The sequence below is a fragment of the Phalacrocorax aristotelis genome, chromosome 1 (assembly GCF_949628215.1).
Source record: "Phalacrocorax aristotelis chromosome 1, bGulAri2.1, whole genome shotgun sequence".
Lineage (NCBI taxonomy): Eukaryota > Metazoa > Chordata > Aves > Suliformes > Phalacrocoracidae > Phalacrocorax > Phalacrocorax aristotelis.
Genome location: NC_134276.1, coordinates 172,381,550 through 172,406,631, shown reverse-complemented (window position 1 = coordinate 172,406,631; position 25,082 = coordinate 172,381,550). Strand labels below are relative to the sequence as shown.

The window sequence follows — 25,082 nt, the reverse complement described above, 5'->3', positions numbered from 1 at the left end:
AATTAAGATTTTGATATACAGGACGCACCTAGCGCTTCAAAAGCAAGGGTGACTTATTTTCCTGTATTCTTCATCAAGGAATATATAATCACAATAATTTTTTCAAAGAAGAGATGCTCATCTCTTATGAGCTTTGATGCTTTAGATAGTTTCTTAGAAACAGGAAATAATTAAACATACCTGAAACATCTGAAAAGCTGTAACCAAATCCATTTTAAAAGGCTGCTATTTCGAACATGTATGTACAGACACAAAAATGCCTCCATCTGAATATGTGTTTTTCTTTTAAGATAATTAATCATTTTAAAAGACAAATTGACTTGCTTGCAGCTGCCATACTGAACGTAACCATAAGATTTTGGGGAGGAATGTTTTTTGAGAAATTCTTTACTAATCACATGGGACAAACCTAGTATGTGCAAAGCCATCTGCACAATTAAGAGTCTTAAAAGGGATTTAGATTATGTGTTAAGCTTCATGAAAACCCTAAAGAGGGAATACAAGGAGTCTAATCAAGAACTGCTAACTGATGAGAATCAGAAATTACTGCGGGATACACGAAAACTTTCAGCTTTTGCTTATGGACTTGCTGCGACATCTGGTCCGTAGGATGAAGGCTGTATCACGTTCTGATGAACTCGCACGTAGCCTAGAACTGCAAGGCATTAGTGGACGGTTAGCACAATAATTGAAAGGTCAAGCACCTCACAGCTGCTTCAGTGACAGACCAGAAGAAAGATGTTAAGCCACTGGAGCGCAACCCACAAGCTTATCAAGATGAGGCTTCACAACAGAACTAAAGCCTCTGGCACCAAAAGTACTATCACCAGCCTTGTGGCCGACAGGACAATTACCTTTTTCAATATTTTCCAAGGATTTGGAAGTTGAACCTCACTCCAGCTGCCTACTAAACTCCATTCGAACCTCTCTCCATTCATTCCCTAGACTCTCATCACTGCCATCTCACTTTCCCTCTCCCTCCTGTTACTGCCTCCTCTAAGTAACTCCAACTCTGGCAGTCAGCCCAAATTTTTTAAGCTGAGTAAGGCTGCTTCGTGCTCACCACTGACACTGGAAGGGCTTAGGGTCCTATAAACTTTCCTTCTGGCATGTGGTGGAACTAGTATCAGGCTTTGTTTTGTCTCGTACCAGTTCTTATAAAAAAATTAGCTATAAGAGCTATACACAGAACAGTATAATGGGGAGAGTCATTAAGCCAACAGAGAAATCCTAATACTGTATCCTTTATATCCAGGCTAAATAAATGTCTGCTCAGGCCTCTTTTTATCTGTTTTGTCTCTTAGGTTGTAAACTCTTCAAAGGACTACGTCCTCTTCTACTCCATGTATGGTTCAGTAGCTCTTAGTTATGACTGAGATATCTAGGTAGAAGCAGAATGCAAACACCAATAACACATTAAATTGAAGGGTTTAAGCTCTCCTTTGGGACTATAAGCCACAGCATCTGGTACTTCAACCACTCCTTTTAGTCACATTTCAAACTTTCCATTTCCTTTTGTTCCACTGATGTAAATTAGAGCAGCTTCTCAGTTCCAGTAATTAGTAATAAGTTCAAGGAGCACATTAAAATGAAACAATTTTCTCTCTGTATTTAATGTAACAGCTGCACAAGTGAAACTACCTCAGTTATTTGTAGGTCTGAGATCCTTCTCCAACTGTAATAAGCATAAGATATTTTCAGTCAGAAAGGCACTAGCCATCTATCCGTATTTATTAAAATGTTTTAAAAGGTCATATCTGTATTAATAACTTTAGATATAGTCACTTGCAGGGCATCAATATGATTTATCTGGAGCTCTCACAGATGAGTCAACTGCAACAGAAATTGCATCATTCTGTCCTGTCATGCATTAAACACTGCATCAGTACACTTCAGAATAAACTGGGCTTGATACTTTTATTCTTAGCACAGTATTATATTAATTTCCCTTTCATTAACCTTCCATTAAGCAGGATATTATCAATAGTGCTATCACTGAATAGACTTGCAACACTTGCAGGGCTTGAGAAAATGTGGGAGGCAGGCTCAGCAGACTGGTGCTTGGTCTGACTGTACTGGTTTTCTAATTGAAGATGTACCATTGGCCAGCTTGCATCAAGAATGCAGGATAGCCCTTCAGGACACATCACAAATCCACAAGTAGTCTCCAACTGTCAGATTTAACAACTTGTTCTCTGTACTAAACCGAACAAGGACTCCTACCTCACCAGACACTACCATCAGGTGCAAATATTCAACACATGGTCCCAACAGGTTTGTGCGAGGAGCCTGCTGTTCCGTGCTCAGCACTCCCAGGACACACGCTAAGAAACATACAGAAGCCTCTCTCTTTGATCCAAATGACACCTGCACAGAAGGCGGACACCGAACTACTCAGCCTGAGCTAGGCCTAGGTATAAGCGCTCCAAAGTTAAGACTGAGTAGGGAGATACCTAGTAAAGTTACTCACCAGCACAGTTCAGCTAAACACGGACCTCTGAACAAGACCTTTTTTTCATATCACAGTACTGAACTTTAGCATGTCTACCTATAAAATTATATTTTAGGTTACCACACCATTTGGATCTAGTCTGATATTGAAGTTCTTCATTATCATCAAACAGTAATTAGAAAATATCATGCCAAATTCTGTTAAACTGCTCTTTCAGTTAGTTCTACCACCCCCTTTCTACACAGCCTTGTGCAGTTATACGGCATTATGTGATAGGACTGTTTCTCCTAAGTGTCATTAAAAAACCTACATAACAAACCACCGTATTTACTAATGGACTACAGAATTCAGAATCATAGACTCAGCCATTACCGTGACCATTTTAAACTCCATGTCCTAAATCTTGTCACGTATTTTAAAATATTACTATACTATTAACAGCACCTTGGATTAAAAGTAAAACGTCTAAAACATAACTTAGCCTTCTTAAAGCTGTTTGTTTGGGGTGGGTTTTTTTTCTATCTTAGATCTAGATCATGGAATTTGATCAACTGATTTAACTCTGGTTTCCAGGCAGTTTCACTCATCCTTTTCGTAACTCAAATGATGTCATGTGCCAGATGAAAACACTGAAGGGAAATTTTTATTATCACATTTACTGGAGAATAGAGTATTTCTCTGGACTTTTCCACAACTGAAATGAACAAATAAAGATGGTATCCCTTTTTTTATGTATAATCCCCTTTTAAAAGAATCTAAAATTAACCTTAAACTGACCTGACAAGTGTCTGTATTGTTTTAGGGAATTTAACAGAATGGAAATTGCTGAACAGTACCTGGTTCGGTTAGAAGAACATTTAGAAAATTATTCTGTCACTGTATTAACAGTAATCAGTAATCTGAGTTAGCATAAACAAACTTTTGGAAACAACTTTCTAAAATCAAACAAATCAGCTAGATTTTTATGATGTTTTACTAACATTGTCCTTGACATGTTAAAATCATTATTTCTTCCTCATACTGAAAGATAAAACAGTGAGGGGTTTTTGACGCAACAAGCAAACTGCAGACCCAAACTTTCCTTCTCAGAACACAGTGGGAATTTTGTTATTTTCTTCTGCGGAAGAAGAAGAATCAAGCCTTAATGCATCAGCATGCAGAAGTAAAGTAACCTGATTAGACTGCCACATTACTAGCAGATTAAGCAATAATAATCCCTTGTGACAGGGAATTCAGACCCAAATTAGCTCCCTGGGAGATCTGGGCTCGCTATAGAACTTTTACTTCAGCTTCAGGCCCGCATTCAGAAACGCTGGCACAGGGAGATAAGACCTGTAAAGCCTCCACTAAGCAAACTGCATGCGTTTGCAGTAAGACCCAAAGGAACTTCATTAGTCAAAGCACCAAAATACACAGTGAAAAATTTTACTGCACACCCTTTTCTCCCAATCTTTCTTACACGTAATGCCTAGTAAGGGATTTGTACTAGTTCTGTCCAACACTGCGGGCTCCTCTTCACTGTTACACTGGTAAGGAATCTTCTGTCAGGCTCCCTTTCAACGCATCCCTATCAGGCGGATCTGCATGCCAACAGACAGACGCTACAAGAGCAACACTGTAATTCTAGTTCTCTCAACTGTGCAGTACCAGTAAACAATTAAAAGTTTTGAGGCTGGAGATTTTCACAACGTGTACAGAAGAATAGGCACAAAAAAATCTCACTTGCTTACAAATTTGGAAGTATAATGAGTACAACTGCCCCATGTTCTTGCAATTACAGCACAAGTCTCTACAACAAGCCATTTGTAAAGCAATTTCATGTTTAAAACATCCCACAATACTACTGCAACAACTGGTATAACTAAACGTTAAAGAACTTTCAGCAATGCTTTTCTGACATAAATTAAAACACGATTATTTTTACATCGTGTTCCTTTTTAACACCAGCACTCCCCTCTGAACAGCAAAGCCCAATAAAACCTCAATTCTTTTCTAACACAGTGTACTTTATTTCATTATCTTATTTTTACATCTGATGAAAACACAGCAATTCAGCAAAATTACCTACATTCAAGTTTTAACGCATTACAAATAATTCTCAAATCTTCTTCGATCAAAAATGGTTTCAATCTTCAATGTGAGTTGGTAGAAAAGGAAAGAAGGGGAAAAAGATTGAAATAGTGTGTTCACACTTTCATAAAAGACTATCAAGAAAGCCCAGACAAAACATAACTCTCTAGAAGGCTACTGTAACATCATGAAAAATAGGAAAAAGGAAGAACGGATACCTTTTTAAGGTCAAAGATTGCCATTAAAGGGAGAAAATGATTAACGTTCGGCTCTTCAGAGCTCTGCGTTCTCCGATGAAGCAGTCAACATACCAATATGCTGCTGTGGGGGTAGCAAAATGCAATATAAAGCTGCAGCCAGTTCACATTGCTATAATCTCTGCTCTTAAGGCAGATTGTGACGGCACAGCGTACGAGTCCAGTCCCACAAGCTTACGTCTTAACACTCCTGTTCACAAAATTTCCACCCTGACTCCCAGTAAAGAAGCTAAGTGATTCAGCAGAGGACACAGAACAAAAAGTCAGGATTCTCACCATGGCAGATGCTCATAAATGATCTCAACAGATATTCATGCCAAAGGTTTCAGTCTGTATGGAATCACTTGATGAGAATTATACGCAAAAGTGAAGAAGGGGAGTTCCTTGCACCTTGAAGGAAACCTATAAAATGCATCTCAAATACAAGCCTACGAGCTCAGCAGAAGAAAGCATGATGGGAACAACCAAGGCAGAAAAAGGAAAACCAACGTTTTAAGAGCAAAGGATGGCTGCGAGTCTGCAAAAAGGAATCAGGCCACTGGTGCAGACCGGATATGGGGAATAGCTGATGACCATCATATCTGAGTGAGGAAAAGAAGACTGCAGGAGCAAACCAGGTTTCGTGGGAGTACTGCAATTGTGAAGAATGGCTATCGCTAGGGGAATCTGTGTACGGATAATTATTTCAGCAAGAGTTACACTGTGTTACAGTACTCACTGCACAGACTGAATTACTGCTGCAATGCAGCATTGTGTTCTTTGGCGGAAATAAGAATACGCACCATAGCCTTTTTGCCTAGTCAAGCCCAATTCTGTCTACTGAAGCAGCCATTATGCTGCTCTTCAGCACGAACTACATGACGTAGCATTTTGCCCTAGCTAGTTTAATACAGCCTGTCAATAACAGATATAGTTTCAACAGCTATTTAACTCAATCATAATGGAGAATAATTATATTCTATACAGTGAAACTTAACATTTCTCTGCATTCTTCAGTGATGTTATCTGATACACGCTAATGCACATTACACATACTACATTACATTGTAAAAAAGGTAGGAGCTCTTAGGGCTATGGGCGACTTGAAAGCATTAAAAAACACAAATGTTTTTGGTTCTGGTGTCTCTACACAATTCAATTATTTAGACTATAGCAAAACTATTTATAGATACAAGACTGAATTCACACCTGCTGCAAACGCGGGTAGTTATACAGACTTCAGTGATGCTGCATCTGTTTCAGATTGCTGGGAGATTTGTTCTCAGTTCCTACAAAATGTTCTACCTGGCTTTATCTTACATCAAGACTCTGCACAGTCTCAAATGCAGACAATTTCTCTCCCAGATTAGTCTCCTTAAATTTTAGTTACTGGAGGATAGTTTCTACTATTTTAAGACAAACACAATGATTTGACAAAAATAGTATGATTTCTTTCTCGGAATTTTTCACTGTCAATAGATTTGATCTTAACAGCTTCTACGACTTAATTCAAATCACTGGCCCAAACAGAAATATCTAAGAGAGGGAATGTTACAACCTAGAGCTCTTGAATGTCACTTTTTTCTTTCCACTGCATGTAATCTCTAAAGACTTTATTGGCCTCACTGTAGTTTGTCACCTGCTTTCACAGATTTCTCAGTATTTTCTTCTCACAAATCAACTTCACTGAAATACTTCTCAGACTTACATGATGTGCTAAATGTAATTTCCTATTCAGACGGAGAAAACATATCACTTATTCTGCAGTCTTTTCTTATATGTACTTCATTGAAGGAACAAATTCAGCAATTACCACTCCTCCAGCTGAAGGTGAGTGAAGTAAGCTCAGCAACTCTGACAACACTCCACCCTTGACTGGTCAAGCTCAAAAGGCGTAACTGCTGGTATCTTGAAACAAAATCTCCATTTTCTAAGTTCACCATATAAACTACAAGAGGACCACAATTTTATTACAAAATCTTATCACACTTCTGAGAAGTGAGAGGATATAAAAGTATATTAAATATTTCTTGAAAGTATTTAGGTTCAAAATCAAGTACAGAAAGTTAGACATCACCAGACACATGCCTGCCCCGAAACCTTAATTCTCTTCACTCTGTATTTCAGAATAGATCAATAAGTAAATCAAGTTGTCCTTGGCAAGAATTTATGTGATTACTTCTTTGTCTGTTTTTTATACATAAGAAGCTGAACTGTTCATAGATGGGTTAGCAGAAATCTTGCTTCTCATCAAGTCTGATTATTTAATTTCATTACATAAATCATGCTTCAAGTTATGTTACAGGAAATCCCTATGTCTTTTAAAAGAAAATGATTAATACCACTATTAATTCCACTATAGAAAAATCCAACACTGTAAATGTCCGACTCCAGTTTCCCACCCCTTCTCCATCTTGCCTTAAGAGCATGCTGAATCATTAGCACTGCAGGACACATTTCTGACACTTGAAATGCAAAAATAATATCATTTGCCAGCAGCAAAAAAACTATTTCCCCAAAGTGGGAAACAGACAACTGGCACCGCGAGTTAGATTCAAGGCGTTGTACACAGCACTACACATATTTTTCTTTTCTTTCTTCCATACAGACAATAAGGAACCCCTAGTCTTAAGAGTGAAAGATAGGAATGAAAAGCTCTGTTTCAGTGCAGATTTCTGGGAAGCTCAGCCCAGTTATCGCCATTGCCTAGAGCAACTGTTCTGGCAGTTACCATTGCTCTTTCACATTACTTTGTACGGGCTTGTCAGGTTTTGTGCATCCAGCCCTTTAGTAGTATAGAGCTCAGTTATCCTTTGTTGCCGACACTTTTTCCCTGAATATTCAAGAACATTTCCTGAGTAATGGCAAGGTTACTTTGAATCACATTTCAAGGAAGAAGGGAGTCACTCAAGTTTAAAGATGGCACCTGCTGATATGTCAGAGTTATTCTGCAACCAAGAATTCAGACATCTTTGAAGTCCCGCGGGAAAGCTGCTACTGGTATGACCATTTCTTACAATCCATTGCCATGCCCATCTATAAACTTTAGAAGCAAAGGACCCAAAACTATTCTTCCAAAACCAACAGATATTTTGTCTTTTGGAGCAAGAACATTATTCCTTGATGTAAGTGAAACAGTCAGTACAATGGAAAGTAGCTGGGGACACAGGTGACAGCATCGTTAAAGTTGTAAGCACTTTTGGTTGTGCACTAGAGAATTTCAGGAAAAAATCTGCCTCCCCACAAAGATTCCTACCACAAATACTTCCCAAGTGACGTAATGAGCAGCAGCTACTCCAATATATCCTAACAATACAATTTATATCAAAACGAACAGCTGTAATTAGGAGACTGTGTTTCTGAATAACCTGTGATTCTTTTTTCTTTCAACACTTCAAAAGTTTTGTGCATAGAGGCTTTTGCAATATAGAGCAAAGACAGTTGAGAGCTGTTCAATCTATATGGTCCTCATCTGCTCTACTACTTTGTCACTTGCTTGCCTGTAAGAAAAAAGAAAACTGTAAGAATGACAAGACACTAAAGGTCAAAAGGAATCAGCTTATACTGGAAAACTTTATTCAAGATGCCTTAGCAGTTTCACTTACTCAGTTTCACTACTGCTGGCACATCTGAACAGCTATGAAACGGCTTAGTTTTTCACCCACAGATCAAACCAATGGCATGTTTTGTTCGTGATTCTGAAGTACACAGCTGAGCCCAAAGGGAGTGTTTGAAATGCACCGAATGCAGGCTGTAATTCTAACGTTACCTTAACGTGGTCTATGTGTAAACCAAAATCTTGTATATCAGGCAACACAAAATTAAGCAATCTTTCCTAAGTATTTTTTAAAGTTTCCATTTAATGAGATATTGATAATAGGGAACACACTTCTAAATAGAGAAAACCTAAGTATGTTGTCATAATTTCTTAATCAAATGGAGTAAGCCGCCTGCTTAATACATCCAGCGTCTATGTACATAACATCAGATAACAAAATCTTCATTTATACTTTTCTTTGGAGGAGCAAACAGAGATCTGGATCCCTGTTCCATAGTATGTCACAGTGACATATTCATGGTGACATACTATTTAAAAATAATTAGGCTTCGCTTAGAAATCAATACTATGGCCGTGAGCCTGTTAGTAGCAATACTTCACATAAAATAAAATGGCTGATGGGGTCTTGACTACATCTTTTACAAATAAAACAAAGCGCAATTTACTTAAATGGAACAAATCCTATTGCAACCTCCCATGAGGCAGGTCAGTGTGACAGTGCAGACATATTTCAATCATCTCATTTACTTCCAAAACAAAAGCAAAGCCTTGCAAAGAAATTCCAGTTTGCTCTAATACTAGTAAAATCGGAATAAAACCAGCCGGTATGGGCATGGAAAACAAGAATAATTAATAAGAAAATGGAAGAGGGAGGGGGAAAAAAAAAATCACTGGGAGCCGTAGGGATGAACCTACCCTGTGGATATGCCGTAGGACACAGAGGACCGCAACCATTAAAATCCTGAGCGGAAAACAAACCCGAGGCGCATAAAGGTTGAGGAAAGGTCCTCATTACCATACCCACCCAAACATGGCTGACACCAGGGTGCACCAGCCCCCAGCCCGCCGGGGCCGCCCCAGCCTGCGCGGGGCGAGGGATGCGGGCGGCGGCGGGGGGAGGAACCCGCGGCGGTCCCCGCGGGGCGACGCCCACGCTCCGCGGCAACAATGCAGCGCCCCTGTGCCCGCGCACCCGCCGCGCCTCCGCCCAGCCCTCCCCCGCTCCGCCGCCGGCACAAGGCGGGACGGGCCCTCCCGGCGGGACGGGCCGCGTTCCTGCTCCCGCATCTGCCCCAACGGCGAGGCTGGCCCCGCTCGCTGCCAGCCCGCAGCCCGGCGCGCGGCGAGGCGCGCGAGAACGGTGCTCCCGCCATGGAGACCGGCCCTCGCCCACTCGCCCCCTGAAACACGCGCCACACATGCATCTAAGGTGTTTTACGCAACACGCGGGAGATGAATGAAATTTCTGTCGGCAGTGGTAGGGAAAGGATGTAAGTTCCCCGCCCCCACAATAATAATTATAAAAAGCGCCCCGCACATCCCTGTAGCCCACGGCTGAATCAAAGCGCACGGGCGGCTGCCAGCGGGCGCTCGCTATTGTCTCCCGAGGGGCCGGCTGCCCCCCGGCGAGCGGGGCTGGCGCCGGGGAGAAGGCAGCCTCCCGGTGTGTGTGGTGGGGGGAAGCCCCCTGCGCCCCGCAGGAGAGCGGGCGGAAAGGGACCCCCTCCCCCGCACACCCCTGCCCCTTCCCGGCCCCGCTCCCCCCCGCGCCCCCAGCCGCACGGCTCGGCTGGGCTGGGCAAGCTCGGGTGGCGGCGGCGGCCAGCCCGCCCAGCCTCCGCAGCCGCCGCCCCGCGCAGCGCTCCGCCGGCGGGCGCCTTCCCTTGCCTTGCCTTCCCTGTGCCCGGCCGTGCCTTACCTCCGCCCACGGGGCCCGCCGGGCGCCAGCTGCGGGAAGGGGGGATCCGGGTACCCCCGCGGGCGCGGGGCGGCGAGCGGGACCGTGCGGGCGCGGGGCTCAGCGGCGGGCAGGCGGCGGCGGCGGCGGCAGGCACATGTGCCCAGCCCTCGCTGCGACGGCGTTTAAAGACAGACATAAAAGCGGCGGGGGGAGAGGAAGGGGGAGGGCAGCGGCGGGCCGGGGGAGCCGCACCTCCTGACGCAGGGAGGAGCGCCCCCCGCCCCTCCTCCCCCCCGCCTGCAGCAGCATCTCCTTCGCCGGAGGCGGGCGGGGAGGAGGCAGGGGCGGCAGCGGGAGGAGGAGGAGGAGGAGGAGGGAGAGGCCCGCCGGCCCCGCCGCCGCGCCAGAACCCCTGCGGCTGCGCTGCAGCCCTGCGGGTGCCCCCTCCTCTGCCGCCTCCCGCCCGGACGGGTGGCGATCACCGTGTCCCCGGGTGCCGGTACCGCGCACAGGGGCGGCGAGCGGCCGGCGGCGCCGCCGCGGCCTGGTGTTGGCCGGGTAGCGGGGCACAGGCGGGGAGGTGGCCCCGGGGGGCCCGGAGGCGGGCAGCAGGCGCGCGGTTGCGAGCTTGCTTGGGGAACATGGAGGTTCTTCCAAAAGAAGGGGGTGAGTGGGAGCGAGGGGTGCGGGCTCGAGCAAGGAGGAGGGGTCGGTGAGGAGCAGGGTGGCGGCCGCAGCGGGCACACCTGGCTGCTGGCGGCCGGGGGACGCCCCTGGCAGGGGCGAGCCTGGAGAGCGGCGGGGCGGAGGGTGACCGTGAGGAGGCTGAAGGCACCGGCCGGTACCCGCCGGTGATGGTGCACCAGCCCTGGAGCCCAGACCTTGTCTGCTACCGCAGCCGCATGACGATGATGTGTCACTTCAACACCCCTCCCCAAACTTACTGTCATTAAGTCTGTCCACTTCCGTTCCACAAGTTGTGGTTTGTTGTTTTTTGTTGTTTTTTCTCTTTGCTTGCGTTTTTCTTCGAAAAAACACGCAGATCGATTCTGGCTAGAAAGGAAGGCTTGTAGTAAAGATGAGAAAGTAAGCTGTTCAAAGGCGCGGCGGGCGGGAAAAGCGTGTTGACTTTGGTTGAAGATAGGCACGATGGAATGGAGAGTGGGCTGCTGTAATGTTCGCTTTGTGAGTAATTATTGCAACAACTTCAATCTCAACACATGCTGAATAAAAATACATAACTTTCTTAAACCGCCTGAATCAAGGAGAGTTTTTTATTAGAGTTATGAAGTTAGTCTGCCTAACTGATTTGCATTTCCTTCCTATTCTACTGTGAAAGCTGTGATGCAAACTTATTTTCGTATTTCTACTTCATTATCAAAAGCAATTTGTCACAGAGTTGTGCATTTCTCATTACTGTTGCTAGTACACTTAAGTAATAATTTCCACAACGTGTTTCAGCTATGTGTAAAAACTGTCCTGTAAACAATAGATTTTGCACCTAGTGAGTGAATATTATTTGGACTCAGTAAAAATGAACTTACCTTGAGTAAGTTTCTAACTGTGAACTTAACTGCTTTCATACTAAGTACTAATGAGAGGAAGAATTTATGCTTTCTATGGGCAGATCATGAGTGATACTTTTATTTAGGAAATTAATAATGTAATCACATGACTGCATAATTAATTGACACAGGAAAAGGTCATTCCTGGATCCCTTTGAAGTCTGTGCACAGCTAATCATGAGCTTAGATCTGTAATCATGTTCCCAATTATTTTGATGCCTTTATTTTTACCATAGGAAAGGTATTATTCAATTTTTTATGTCCACCAAACATCATCAGATATTTACAGCTTTTTGCAGTTCCTTGAGGAGTTTGCAGTTCCTCAAATACCATGTAAAATACCACATTGGTAATGATTCAGTTGCAATCTTTTTCTTAAAAATGATACCTCAGGTTCATAGTCCAGGGCTTGAACCCTCTTTAAATTCCACATTGGTTTAATCCTTGAAGTACAGATATTTCTGGCTTCGAAACTGTAGAAGCAATTCTACTTCCAGTGTAGACGGATTTCCACTTTTGCTTCTGGGTGCAAATGACAGAAATAGGATACAAAAATAGCTTACTAATTTTTGCCATTTTTTTTAAACAGAAGAAACTAGCGGTGGAGAGAAGGTTTGCAGTTTAGCCATTGTAAGATTGAGCTACATTGGAGGGGAACTTAGGGGAGCTCTCTAAGCTGAGTTACGGGCCTACACACACAGAGCAAAAGCCTCATTTGCTGATCAGACTCTCAGTGTATCTGTGCTTGTGACTCAGGATGTCTGAGGACAGAGGGGAACAATCTAAGTGGAAAACAAGAAATGCCAGCATGAGAAAAAACATCCTAAAGCAAAGCTGAGGTGCTGGTGTAGGAAACCTCTACTTTGTCAAAACTGACATTAAAAAAAAATGCACAAGCAGCGAAAACACGTATATGCTGTTTGGAAGAAAATGTTTTAGGTTGCGGTTATGCCAATTTTATTTTTCTGCTAGGCTTTACTATCTTGTCACTTGCATAGAGATTATAGCATTATTTTATAGTTTTGTTGGAAGTAAACATGTGAAATAAGCCACTTAATATTTTTACACCTTTTCTAACTATTGAATAATCACAATCTTAATTAATGATGTACCGAGTTCTTTAAAATTCTCTTCTGCCCTGAACTATTTGTATTCCTTAGATTGGTGGTGTGCCATTCAGTAATAGGTGAAAGTTAGGAATAACGCTCCTGTGACTAGAATGAAGTAGACAAGTACATCCCAAAATAGGAATAAATATGAGTCAGTATACACCAGTAAATTTGAATGGAAGCATTCAAACATTTGAATGGTAAGTGATTGTCATTATTACTGCTTAAAAATCATACCTCAGGTTCATAGTCCAAGGCTTGAACTTCCTGGACAGAACCATTTTGGGTTTCGGACTTCTCTATAAAATCTGTTGCATAGTTCTTCATTTTAAAAATGGCAGTTTCTTGTTAAATGGGCCTTTCGTATACAAGTATCATTAATATTCTCAGTGCATATAAATGACACTTTTTCACATGCTGGCTAAATGTGAAATCAGATAATATTGCCTCTTGCGCCTTTTGAATCTGTCACTATTGTTAATGTTCTCTCGTTGTCTCGGTATTAGCTCAGCACTGAATTTAGCTTAAGCTATTGCAATTCAGAATATTGTGGATTGTAAGCTGAGTTACATCAGTAAGTATCAACTATATTATCTGACCAGCCCCCTACAGCTGTACCATAATGACCTAAGTCTCTGCTTTACACCAATACTTTATTTTCACAGATTTTAAACTAGGATTTGAGGCACAGTAAACATGCAGGTGCTACACACAAAGCCCCTCAAAAAGTCAGGTACGTTGTCAATAGCAAGTCCAGAGCTTTGTGCTTACACAGCAAGGTGATTGTTCTAAGGATCACGTTCAACCTGAATTTTGATCCTGTGTTTGTTTCAAACTCAGAAGTTGAAGAAGAAAGTCTGCTTGACTTTGTTAATATAATTTATCAGTGCCTGTTGCCAATGCCAACATCAGTTTCAGACAGCATCACTTGATAGTGTGCTGTCAAAATAGAAAAGTTTTAGATTTTCCACCTTGGGGTGCCATTTGTATTTTTCGGTTGAGCATTTAACGTAGTGCAAATTAACCACCAACCCAAGTTTTTAGCACCCCTCTGTTCACCCTTCAAACCTGCTCATAATTTAATCTGTCTCTTCGGGTTTGTGATTATCATCAAACAGAAATTCTCAACTAGATTTGAAACCCCATTTCTGGTCAATTGAATAGCTTCTCAGCTTATTAAAATATGTCCCAATTATTATGATCACATTTCTGAGCGCATTAATGGGAACTGCTGGATAGAAAAGAGAGAACAATCTTGGGTTTTTATCTAACTTAACTTGCCCTTCAAAAATGAGAAAATTTCAGACAGGATGACATTTCAATCTGACCCTACAATGCTTTTTGCTGTAGAACAACCTGATGACAAGAGCAGACTTCCTTGGCCAAACAAATGCGCATAATAGTTGTAGACCTAAGTTTTCTTACCAAATCTACAAAAACTATTGTAGACTTTGATGTGGTTCTTTCATGAATGACGAGCTACAAAAAACATGTCAGCATATCTTAGATCAGGTGAGGTTTTAAGAAATTTAAGAAATACCAGGCAATGGTTGTATAGCAAGTGATCTGTTGAGATATTGCCAACTACTGTGAGCAGTTGAAAGCCACAGTAGTTGCTCCTACATGTCGTGTTACTGATGGGAGTCCTTAAAGTCTGGCTATACTTCTTCAGTTTTTTACATTTTCATCTCTAAATACTATCTAAAATATTAACAGATATAAGAGATTTGCTACTTTTTGCTGGCTTTATCAAGGGACACATATGTTTGCATGTTGTCAAAAATGTGGATTGTCTGTTACTCTGTGTATTACGTCATTGCAGTATTTAAGTCTGTTGAGAAGATGACTGAAACATTTTTAGAATTGCACACAGAAGTTACTAAAAACTAGGCAACATAAGAGGAAAAATCAGTTGAAAGATCCTCTGAGTATTCCAGTGGCACATTCAACCATAGGGGCAGAGCAAGGGGGTATCCGGGGTTAGCTACTGAACTCATATTCCCACACTCGCTGGTTTTGGGTGCAAAGTCCGTGAAGATTTCACTTTATAGGATTTCTGTAACTCTGCAAGAGCACTGCGGGAGGAAGTGGTCACAGCAGTTCTCTGTTGCTTAGAATTGCAATATGTTAATAATCTCTCAGCTGTGGTCTTGTGTGATTCCTGCCATCACTGCTGTCTGTATCATGGTGAGTGAGGAACGTCCTAAAAGTTGAATCTTACCTTCAGGCTTTGTCTCTTAAATATACATATTTAGGCAACTCTGGCAGCTAATTTAGGAAGTTGCAGGGTACCTCGTTCTAGCAGGGAATAAAATGAGAAATTAAGTCCTGGAAGTTGTGAGCTGTTGTAGAAATATGGCCAGAATAAATGTGCCCTTCTGTCACCTATTGAATAAAAAAAACTATCGTAGATACTTCCAAATATGAAACAGTGGCATTGTATTGAGTGATAAAACAGAACACTGGAAGGGTATGCAAATCACAGATGTTCAGAGCACTACCTGGTTCATTACAGGTAAACCATATACTAAGTTAGCATCCAAACCACCCAGCTACATCTTCTTTTCTTGAATATAAAACAACAGATATAATAACTACAAGAATTTATGTCTATACAAATCAAATTTCAAGACACCAAGCTTTTAAAAATAATATGGTTGAGTGGGTTGAGAATGAGGCTAAGGCTAAAGAGGCAAATGCACAGCAACTAGAAAAATGAAATAGGCTATGCAAACATTAGCCACAACTGCAAAACACTGAAAGAGATCCTGGACAAAGCTAAAATGTGAACTTTTTAACATATACATTAGAATCTTAACTACAGTGTTCAAGAAGCTATTGTTCCTATTTTTTCCATATTTTTCAAAAAACCTCATGATCAAGTAATCCTACATCACTTATGACCATTTTCAACTTAAATTTTTTATTTTAAATATAGCCTGTTTGCTTAACAACTTCAGTGATCTATTCATGGAATTAAAAATACACTTTGTCTCCAACAGTAGGAGAAGGATTAAAAGTAAAAGATGTAAGTTGCCTGTTTTCACTGATTTTGTGATAATGAACATGTTGAGGAACTTCAGCTGAACGGCACAGAACCACTGACGAGTCACCACGACTTCTAACTACAGCATCGTGCCGGCTGCTCTTAGTTCTCTAGGAGATGGTGTCTGGTCAGGATTCTGAAGGAGATTTTTCCTTATCCCTTGGGACATGATCTATCCCTTGGGACATAGCGAGCATTGATTTGCTGACTGGGCACCTGCTTTTGTGTTCTGGAGATATTTAGAAAGGCACCCTATTCTCCCCAGTCTGGGGCGAACCAAAGTGCATTGCAAGACTTGGGTGGGTGTGGAGATTAAAATATTCAGTTTCAGGAAGAGTATGAATAGAGGGTTTAGCTAGTTAGGTTTTGAAGTGTGTATTTAAAATTTAATTTTAACGAAATTCAAGGTTTAGGTGTAATTAATGGAATGGTACGTACATTGACCATCATTTCTTCAGCAGAATAAATTAAATAAGTACTTTATTTTATTCAGAGAAGAAAGAAATAACATTGAAAATATTGTTCCGATAGCTACAAAGTGTCATGTAAAGTGTAAGTGTAGCCATAAATGTATTCATTTTGTTTTTGAAAATAATATGGCACGTACTGCTTACCAAGGAATGATTCCATGTGTTATGCTCATCTATATAAGACATTATGAGAGTTATATTCTCCATTTAAATCCAGGAGACTGATATGCTTACCATAAAATCCTACCAGTAAAAGCATACCCAGGGGAAGTACTTTCTGGTTCCCAAAACTCACTGAGACTAGAAGAACAAGATTGTAGCAGCTCCAAACTGTGCATGAGGTAAAAATAAATGCCTCTCGTGTTGTATTCGAGATGGCACATTTTCCAGAAAACTGTTGGGGATGTGTTTTTTAAATAAATCAATACTTTTATGATAGAATGCAACAAGTAGGGACTATTGTTTCAACTGCTGCAATTCAGAATATCATGTAAATAGCTGAATGTAATATTCAGACAAAAGAAGATGGTTTATTTTCAGAAATCCCCAAAAGACTCTTTTACAGATTGAATCAATGATAAACTAATTTTTGTGACAGAAAGGAATAAATAGCATAGGATGTTCACTTGCAAGCCATCCATGAGAGATTTTTAAATGCATTTAGGCAAGTAAATGCACATTTGTAGTGTGTTCTACATGGCCATCCAGGACATGGGGAAAAGAACAAATCCTCTGCTCCAGAAAACAGAAGTCACGGTTATGGATGTCATTGCTAAGGCTGGGCTAAGACAATAATTACTCTGAAAATGAAGAGGCCAGCAGTTCATTGAGTTGTTTTCGTTACACCAGAAATCTGTGTAGAGTTATGTTGCATCACAGCATTCAAAAAATTCAACGTTTAAATAAAAGTCTAGTGCTTTCACCTTGTTATATACTCAGCTTTAGCACATTTAGAATAAACCATTATTATTATCTTTTAGGCCACACGCACATAAGTATCACATAATAGTCCACTATACAGCTGAGCACAGTGATCCGTTCATACATGCACTGTAAGTCTTGAATGAAGGGATAAAATTATAAAATGGCAGGAAGTTTGTTTGGTTTTTTTAAAGCTTGCAGAATAGTCCTCTAAAGAAAGTTATTTTTGCTTGTACAGCCACACTATATACCACATTTTGAGTATTATACTGAGGACTCAGTTCCAAATGGTATTTTTGTTCAATTCTTGCCTGAAACTGCACATGATACTCAGAATTGTTCCTTATGTTTGAACTAGGTAGGCTATTTTAAATATATACTTTGGCTGTGCTTTGGTAGGTTTTATTATCTCATAATGAAATAAACCAGAACAAAATCCCAGCCTCGCCAAAACGTATGCTAAAACTAATGGATCTAGGATAACATGGGCTAAATCTATGTTAATCTGTACGTTGCTTGAAGAAAATTGTGGTTTAAAGGAAAGTTGCAAAATGTCTGTGGCTGTGTTGATTGTCTCGGTGAGATTTCAAAGCAAACCAGTTTGACGATATATTTTAACATATGACCTTAGATCACAGGCTTCTGGCCTGAGAAAATCCAAACACATTTCCTAATCTCAGGACTGGCAAGGGCAAACGTAAGGCTCCACTCATGCCTGTAATCCTAACGGTCATTGCTGCCCGCAGAAGCCATCATTCTCTACTTGCAGCCTAATTAACTGGGTTATTTCATAATCATATGAAATCCGTGTTAGATTTTGCCCAAGTCTTGCACATGCTGTTTCATACTTAGTTATTGATGGGCAAGGGTGGAAATTACTTTTTTACTCCTGCATGGAATTTTCTTAAAAAGCTGTGGTATAAGGGACTGGTGTATTCCGTATGCCTCAAGCTGAACACCTTATGAATCAGCCGCCACTAGATTCTTGTGTCAAAAGACAAAAGCAATTCATCTGAAATAATTTCATTTTAAAACATTACAACCATAAAGCACATCTGAGGAAATGTAAGCTTAGAGGATGCTCATAGAAATAGAATTTAGTTGTCGGCCATCAGTTAAGGTCAGGGAGCGAGGACCAAGCTGTGTGTTTAATTCACAGCAGTAAGAGACTGGATCCAGTTCTGTGATATCCTAGTCAACCTACCTGTATAAACTCATCCCTAAATTTATCATGTTCAGTCTTAAAACTAGTTAGATTTCACCACGGCATCTTGTTGAAAAGTTTCTCCAGAATTCTCTCCTGTGATGGTTAGAGACCGTCTCCGAAGATCCAGTCACTGCCTATTCATCATCATTTGTTCTTGTGCCAAAAAGTTCTTAAGCTGTCTCCTGTCTTTGTATTTTAGGAGTCATCATGTATTTGTGGAAAGTAACGCTATCCCTTTCTCCCTTTGTTTTGGCAGAGTGTATGAAACAGGTCTTTTAGAGCAATGAAAGATAATACAGACCTATGCTCGTGCATATTAGTCATGCACATCATGAAGAGATTGGATCTTAAAAGGAGGCGGCATGGGATAGTTTACTACAATATTGTAATAGTGAAGTGTTATCGCTGAGGTAATTTATTACACCTCTGTGAGAGACTAAGTAGCTCATGCCCAATACAACGCCGATGTATGTTGTTTCCATTTATATCTAGGATCAGAACAAAGGTCCACCTGAACAGTGTCTGACTCCAGCAGTGGTAAATTAGGTAGATGTTTACAAAAGACTGTTAAGAACAATGCAGTTATGATTTCCCATATTATATCAAAAGCTTAATAAATTCAGACAAAATGTCCTATAGCTAAAAGGAAATACTAATTTATCAAAGAAAAATATGATGCTAATATGCATGAATTAACTTTAGTAAACTTATACAGAACCCACTGATTTTTATTTCTTTCTTTGACTACCTTTTTGTAAAAACCTTTTGTACCTTTCAAATTTGATTGAAAAATCTGTATATGATTGATGCCAAATGAGTAGTTTCACTGTTTATTTCCAGACATATTTGCAATCCTTGACTTTAGTTTATTAATTTTCAAAAATTGTTGAGAAATTTCTTAAAAACATGTATTAAAGCATATCATGCATAGTACTTCTGGTATTCTGGGACAGAAATAATGTGGCTTTTTCTTCCCTCAGCTGTGTCCAGCTACACAGAAATGGAAGTTTTATTGTTGAGGTTTGTTCCATTTTAATTATTCTCATTAGCAAAGGTCCCTTTGCCACCAAGAGTTACACCACCAATTTTGCTGAAGACCCAAGCAAGGTCTTACCATTTTTGCCTATTTTATTTAAGGAGATTCTGTACTTCCTCACTGCGTAAGTCCACAAACGTCCCTAGTAAGTTTCTGAACTTATTAGTATTGGCTTCTCTGAAACCAAAAATGTTAGTCACAGAATTACTTAACCATTCTTTTTATGCAGTTGAACTAACTAGTCATCACTCAACTCTTCGTTTTACTAATTTTTTTCCCTTATGACTTCACTGTTCTCCAAAACAAGTTAATATTAACCTGTTTCTGCTTCATTAGTTATTTGTAAAAAAAAAAAAACTATCATATGTCCTGCCCAGGAATAGTTGCTGTTGATAGTAATATTTCCTCTCCAAACTGTCTATAGTTTCTAGCTGTATGACACAGGCTTCAGTGGTATTTATCTTGCCAGTAACATTTTCTTCATCTTAGTGTCCTATTCTGAGGGCTTATAGCAGACCTATGCCATTATTACAAAACAAAAAAAAGACTTCTACCACCACCCCAAAACTGACTTTAACCAGAATGTGTTTTATTCATGCTCAATTCTGATTTAATTAAAGATTTCAGCAGCAGTTTTCAGAATACTACACATCTTTGACTTTGTGTCTCTTCCATATTTTACACCAGCAGTTTTAAGTCTTTCATTTTACTTTCAGAGTTCTTTGCATTAATGTAAAGATATATTAGTTATTTTCTCCTGAGTTCATCCAATTTCCTGCATGAAATAGGCAATCTTCCTCCGCCTTGTATCCCTGACCTCTGCTGTTGTCACTGTCATCACAGTTCATATTTTCTTTCTCCTAGAATACTAGAATACACTCCATTTATCAATTTTTCTCTTCTTCTTTACTAAATCTAAGTAGACTGATTATCTGAGACTCTCAGATTTAAAAAAATCTGAGGGACCAGCTTTGATCTTAGATAACTGGGCTTACTTACATGCCTAGAATGGACTCCATCTGTTGAGAAGAGTCCTTTTCCTGCAAATACCTCCCAGAAGTTGGACATCTCCCTTAAACCTTCTGTTCAGCCTCGTTATCTAGATCTGGATTTCCAAAAAACTGCTGCCTGCGGGCTCCACTTCTGAAGGATTTATAACCACAAATACTGATTTAAATAATCAAAGTGAGTCTTTGCTGTCTCATTCAAAAGTCCTAAATCTACATTTGTGGTCAGATTTCGGCTACGAGGACTGCTGGACTAGCAGCACTCTTGTGTTCACTGTCTTTCCACTTCTGTGAATTTTGCCCATATCTGGTGTTTATTCATGGTTTTCAGTGGAAATCAGGAATTTGTTTGGCCGGATATGAAAAGCAGTCAATGGTTTTTCTGCATTTGAATCCTTTTCAGTACACAGTCAATATCTTAAATCTTTATTGTGTCTGAATCTGCTCAATGGGCAAGCCTCTTTATTCTTAATTTTTAACCACAAAGGCCCAACTCTTTTGATGTTGCAGTGAATAGCAGACTCTCTCCCATCTGTCCTATTCCTGCCTAAGGATCATTCTGCCTTGTAGACGTTCTCACGTTTCCTATGCATCGTCCTGTCTTTGCTTTTCATCTGGGTCCTGATTGTCTCTTCCTTAAATTTTACTACTGAGATGAGCTTCCCTCCTCCCATCTATACCACCTTCTCTTAGTTTGGTAGAGATGAGGATACATTACTGCTACTGATCTGCAAAGCTACTTTGCAGTTTCAAGCAAATTCCCAGTGCTTCTAACCTCCTGAATGGTGCTACTTAAAAAAAAAAAAAATCTCTTACCCCTTCTATATGACTATTGGTTTAATCACTTTGCTGTGTGTCTTTTGAACAAGCATTTTAACTTTTTTTTGTCTTTCAGTTCCCCTGTCTTTCACATAATATTAATCACACCGCTGTTGTAAAACCATAACCGAAAAAGTACTGATTTACATTATACTAATTAATCAAAGGTTTGGGGTAAATAATGTCAAAACCAGTTTATTTATCCAAAAGTTGGTTTTGATCATCTTACTTTTATTACATTATTTCCATTTTCATTATTTTCATTGGCCTAAAAGAACAATACTGAAAATAAAGTTTTGATTCAGACAACAATTTTTTCCCTTTAAACTACTGGAAAACTTCAAGTAGAGTTAAACAGACACATAAAGGATTGGGATTTTGCATTTGATCTATGTGTTTTAACTATTTTGTTAGCAAGAAGTTACTCTCTAAAGACTATGAAGTAGTAATGCTGATTAATTTAGAAGTGTTTTTTGGTGGGGAAAACGATATAACTACACAATCACTCATTTTTCTGTGAATAAAGGTGGTTGCTACGGCTACACACAAGCTAAGGCTGCTTGCATGTAGTTTTAAAGGCCCGTTTTATGCTTTAGTACTTTATTCCTTTACAGGATGGTAGTTCATTTTTTTTAACCAAAAGGTTAGCATCATGTCATCACAAGGCAAGGCAGAATTGGTAACATTGGAAAATAATTTTTCATAGTAAACAAATGCATTTGTTTTAATTACTAACATGAGTAAAAGCTATAACATTGGAAAATACATTGTATTCTTTAAAACTGCTGAGTTTAGTAGTTGTTTTTTTCAGTTTTGTGAACCAGAATGAATCATATCCAGTATTTTTTTTAATTATATATCTTGCTTAGTGTTCATTATAATGAGTTTTAAACCAAATTCTAGTTTGCAATGGTGCCTTTAAGATCTAGTTTGGACTAGAAAAACCAAAAATTCCTTCGAACATCAAACACTAGCTTGCTCTTGAAAATCAGATACTTTCTTCAGGTTTTTTGTTTTGTTTTTTTTTCTTTTGTTACAGGAAATGCATCATATATGGGTGTATCACAATTACTTCAAAGGCAAAGTTTATCTAACACAGTGTCAGCCATCCCAACATTTTTGTTATTTACATTCCTCTGGTGGGATGGGATAAGTTGCCCTGTGGATATCTTTTCTGTCTAGCAGCTGAAAAGAAGACAAAAGCTTAGCCTAATCCAGAGACCTAACTTTGAGGCAGCTGAAAAAATTCCATCCCTCACCCACGCACCTTGCATAGGTACAGCTTTGAGATCCCAAGTCCTTAAATTAGTCTCTTGATGAGAGAAATATTTTGACATAAGCTTGAGATTCAGACTAACTAGTTGTACACTTTAAATCCATATTATGAATTTATGAAGAGCAAGGAATAAAAAGATGGTGAAGCTAGAAAGACATTTAATGGTAGACTATGTAAAAATGATGGTTTAAAAATAACAGGCTGTAGAAAAATTGGCGGTGTAGACTACTTTGGATTCTACATATAATTTTCCATTCTATGTATCATATGAATATGAATATTATATCAAAACTGCTGTAATTCAATTTGGTCATAAAACTTGCTCCAATTACATTTTTCTGAATATATGTTTACAAACGCTAGAAATCATCAACTAGTATTTGCTTGAAAATACAGTAAACACTATTTCCTCTGTACAGAAATCAAAATACGCAGTATTTACACTAATATTCTTGTAGGATGATTTCTTTAGAGAGCACTCTAATTTGGTTCCCCTTTACTGCTAGACAAATGATATATCAAGGAATTTTTATTACTTCGGTAAGATTTTTTAATTAAATTATACCTAGACTTTGAAGAGTCATCTAACAATGCAGTTTAATGTTTCAAAATGAGAAACATTCAGCTATAACAGGGCTTGTCACTCAAAAGCAAACCTTAAATGCAATTTGCAGAGGTGCTAGTGCAATTTGTAGGTGCTGGTATGCAAGATTAGGGTCTGGAGTTGGGGGCGGGGGGCAGGGAGGCAGGTCTTGTTTGGTTGGTTCTTTCTCCTAGAGCTGTTGATTTAGCCTGGACACTACTGTATACCTGAGAGCAGGATGGGGTGTTACGCCATGGACTAATGAGTAGGCCATGAGTTTAATTCTCTGTAAATGTGCTGTTCTTATGATCCTGCCTATCTTAAAAGGTTCAGGGCTAATGCAGCCGGGATTGATCCTGTGCTTAGTGAAGTCAATTGCAAAATTTCCATGGTAAGTAACAATTAGAGTCTCCCCATCCTTGACAATGTGTAAGTACATGTGAATAAAAGCTTTACTTCACTGCAGGTGTGAACTAGCAAGAAATAACTCCCCAGGGTAAGAGAAGTAAGCTGAAATGTGCACCACAGTGATGTGTGCCTCGGGGCAGACAGTCATGGTACCTGTGAGCACTGCTGCTTTGTGCATCAGACTTGCTTTAAGCTAAAATCTCTAAGGAAGTCAGTACACAAAACCAACATTTCAGGCAGCAGTTACAGGTTTAGAAAGTTTGGCAAGCTTGATATCTTTATTCAGGTGAAGTATATGATTAAACAGACAGAAAGCTTCTTTACAAATACAGGTTTTGTTCACAAAAATAGTATGTCCAAAGTAATGAATCTATTGTGAATATGTACAAAGAGACAATTAGTGCTGGATTCACATGAAAGCACCAGCTAGGAGGCTGATTTTCCTGGTCTCTTATCTTTAAAATGCAATGGTCTTATGTGGACATGACAAATGGGGACCACAAGACCCTGCAAAACAAGCCTTGTCTACTTCATAGTGCTGATACCATTGTTTAATTAATGAAAAGAACGGAGTTTGTTCTAAAAGATGAAAAAATATTATTGATTTCCTAAGGGATCCCAGTGAAAAAGCATGCAAATAATATTATTCTCTTTTACCTGTAAAAGTAAACAGATTGCACACAATCAAACTTTAGTCTTTAATTATGGGAAATGTTTATTCAGACTGGGGGCAGAATTACAACCATGTTTATCCAATAGGACTGATGAATGCTACTAAATTAAACTAAGTATTTTTCCAGCTGTTTTACATGGGATTATGTATTTCCAGAAGCTTTTCATAAATTTCTTAAAAGCTGGAAAAAAGTTAATAGAGAACAGAGCTTCTTGCTAAACAAATAAGCTTATTAATATGCCAGGGCATGGGAGGATGGGGTTTGCTGTATACTTCATGATGCCAGCTTGGGTGTTGTGTCATTTTCGCAGCCAGATATGTATATGTATAACAAGTATAGCACTCGCTGGAAAATCAGCACAAATGATGGGTATGGAGAAGCCACAGGACACAGGGCTCAGTCCAGCATTTAGTGGAAGAGCCAAAAGTGGACCATGCTGAAGAAGGTGATTTAGTTTAGCAAGTCTAGTTCTTCAAATAGATATGTACATGTATTCACACTCTGTGTAAATGTAATGTGCCATGTTTCAGTTTTTATTCATCAGTAGAAATTATGTGCTCGTTTAGGGATTTTCACAAACAGAGAGAATCTTCCAGTCATTGGAATTTCTCTGATTATTTTCCTTATCTCAAGCTATTTTGACAATGATCACTGCTTTAAGTAACAAGGTTATAGACGTTCAATACATAAAAAAGACAATTGTTGAAAACAAAAATTTAAAGACAAAACTTTAAAAATCTTAGG

General features: G+C 39.8%; 1 protein-coding gene across 1 annotated transcript in view; it reads right to left on the bottom strand.

Moving 5' to 3' along the window:
* SLC6A15 (solute carrier family 6 member 15) overlaps positions 1–10,512 on the bottom strand; it is a 38,757-nt gene extending 28,245 nt beyond the window's left edge. The window contains exon 1 of the mRNA XM_075080709.1: positions 10,236–10,512. The gene's annotated coding sequence lies outside the window, so the exon portion shown is untranslated. The remainder of the gene's footprint in view (positions 1–10,235) is intronic.
* Positions 10,513–25,082: the final 14,570 nt, after the last annotated feature.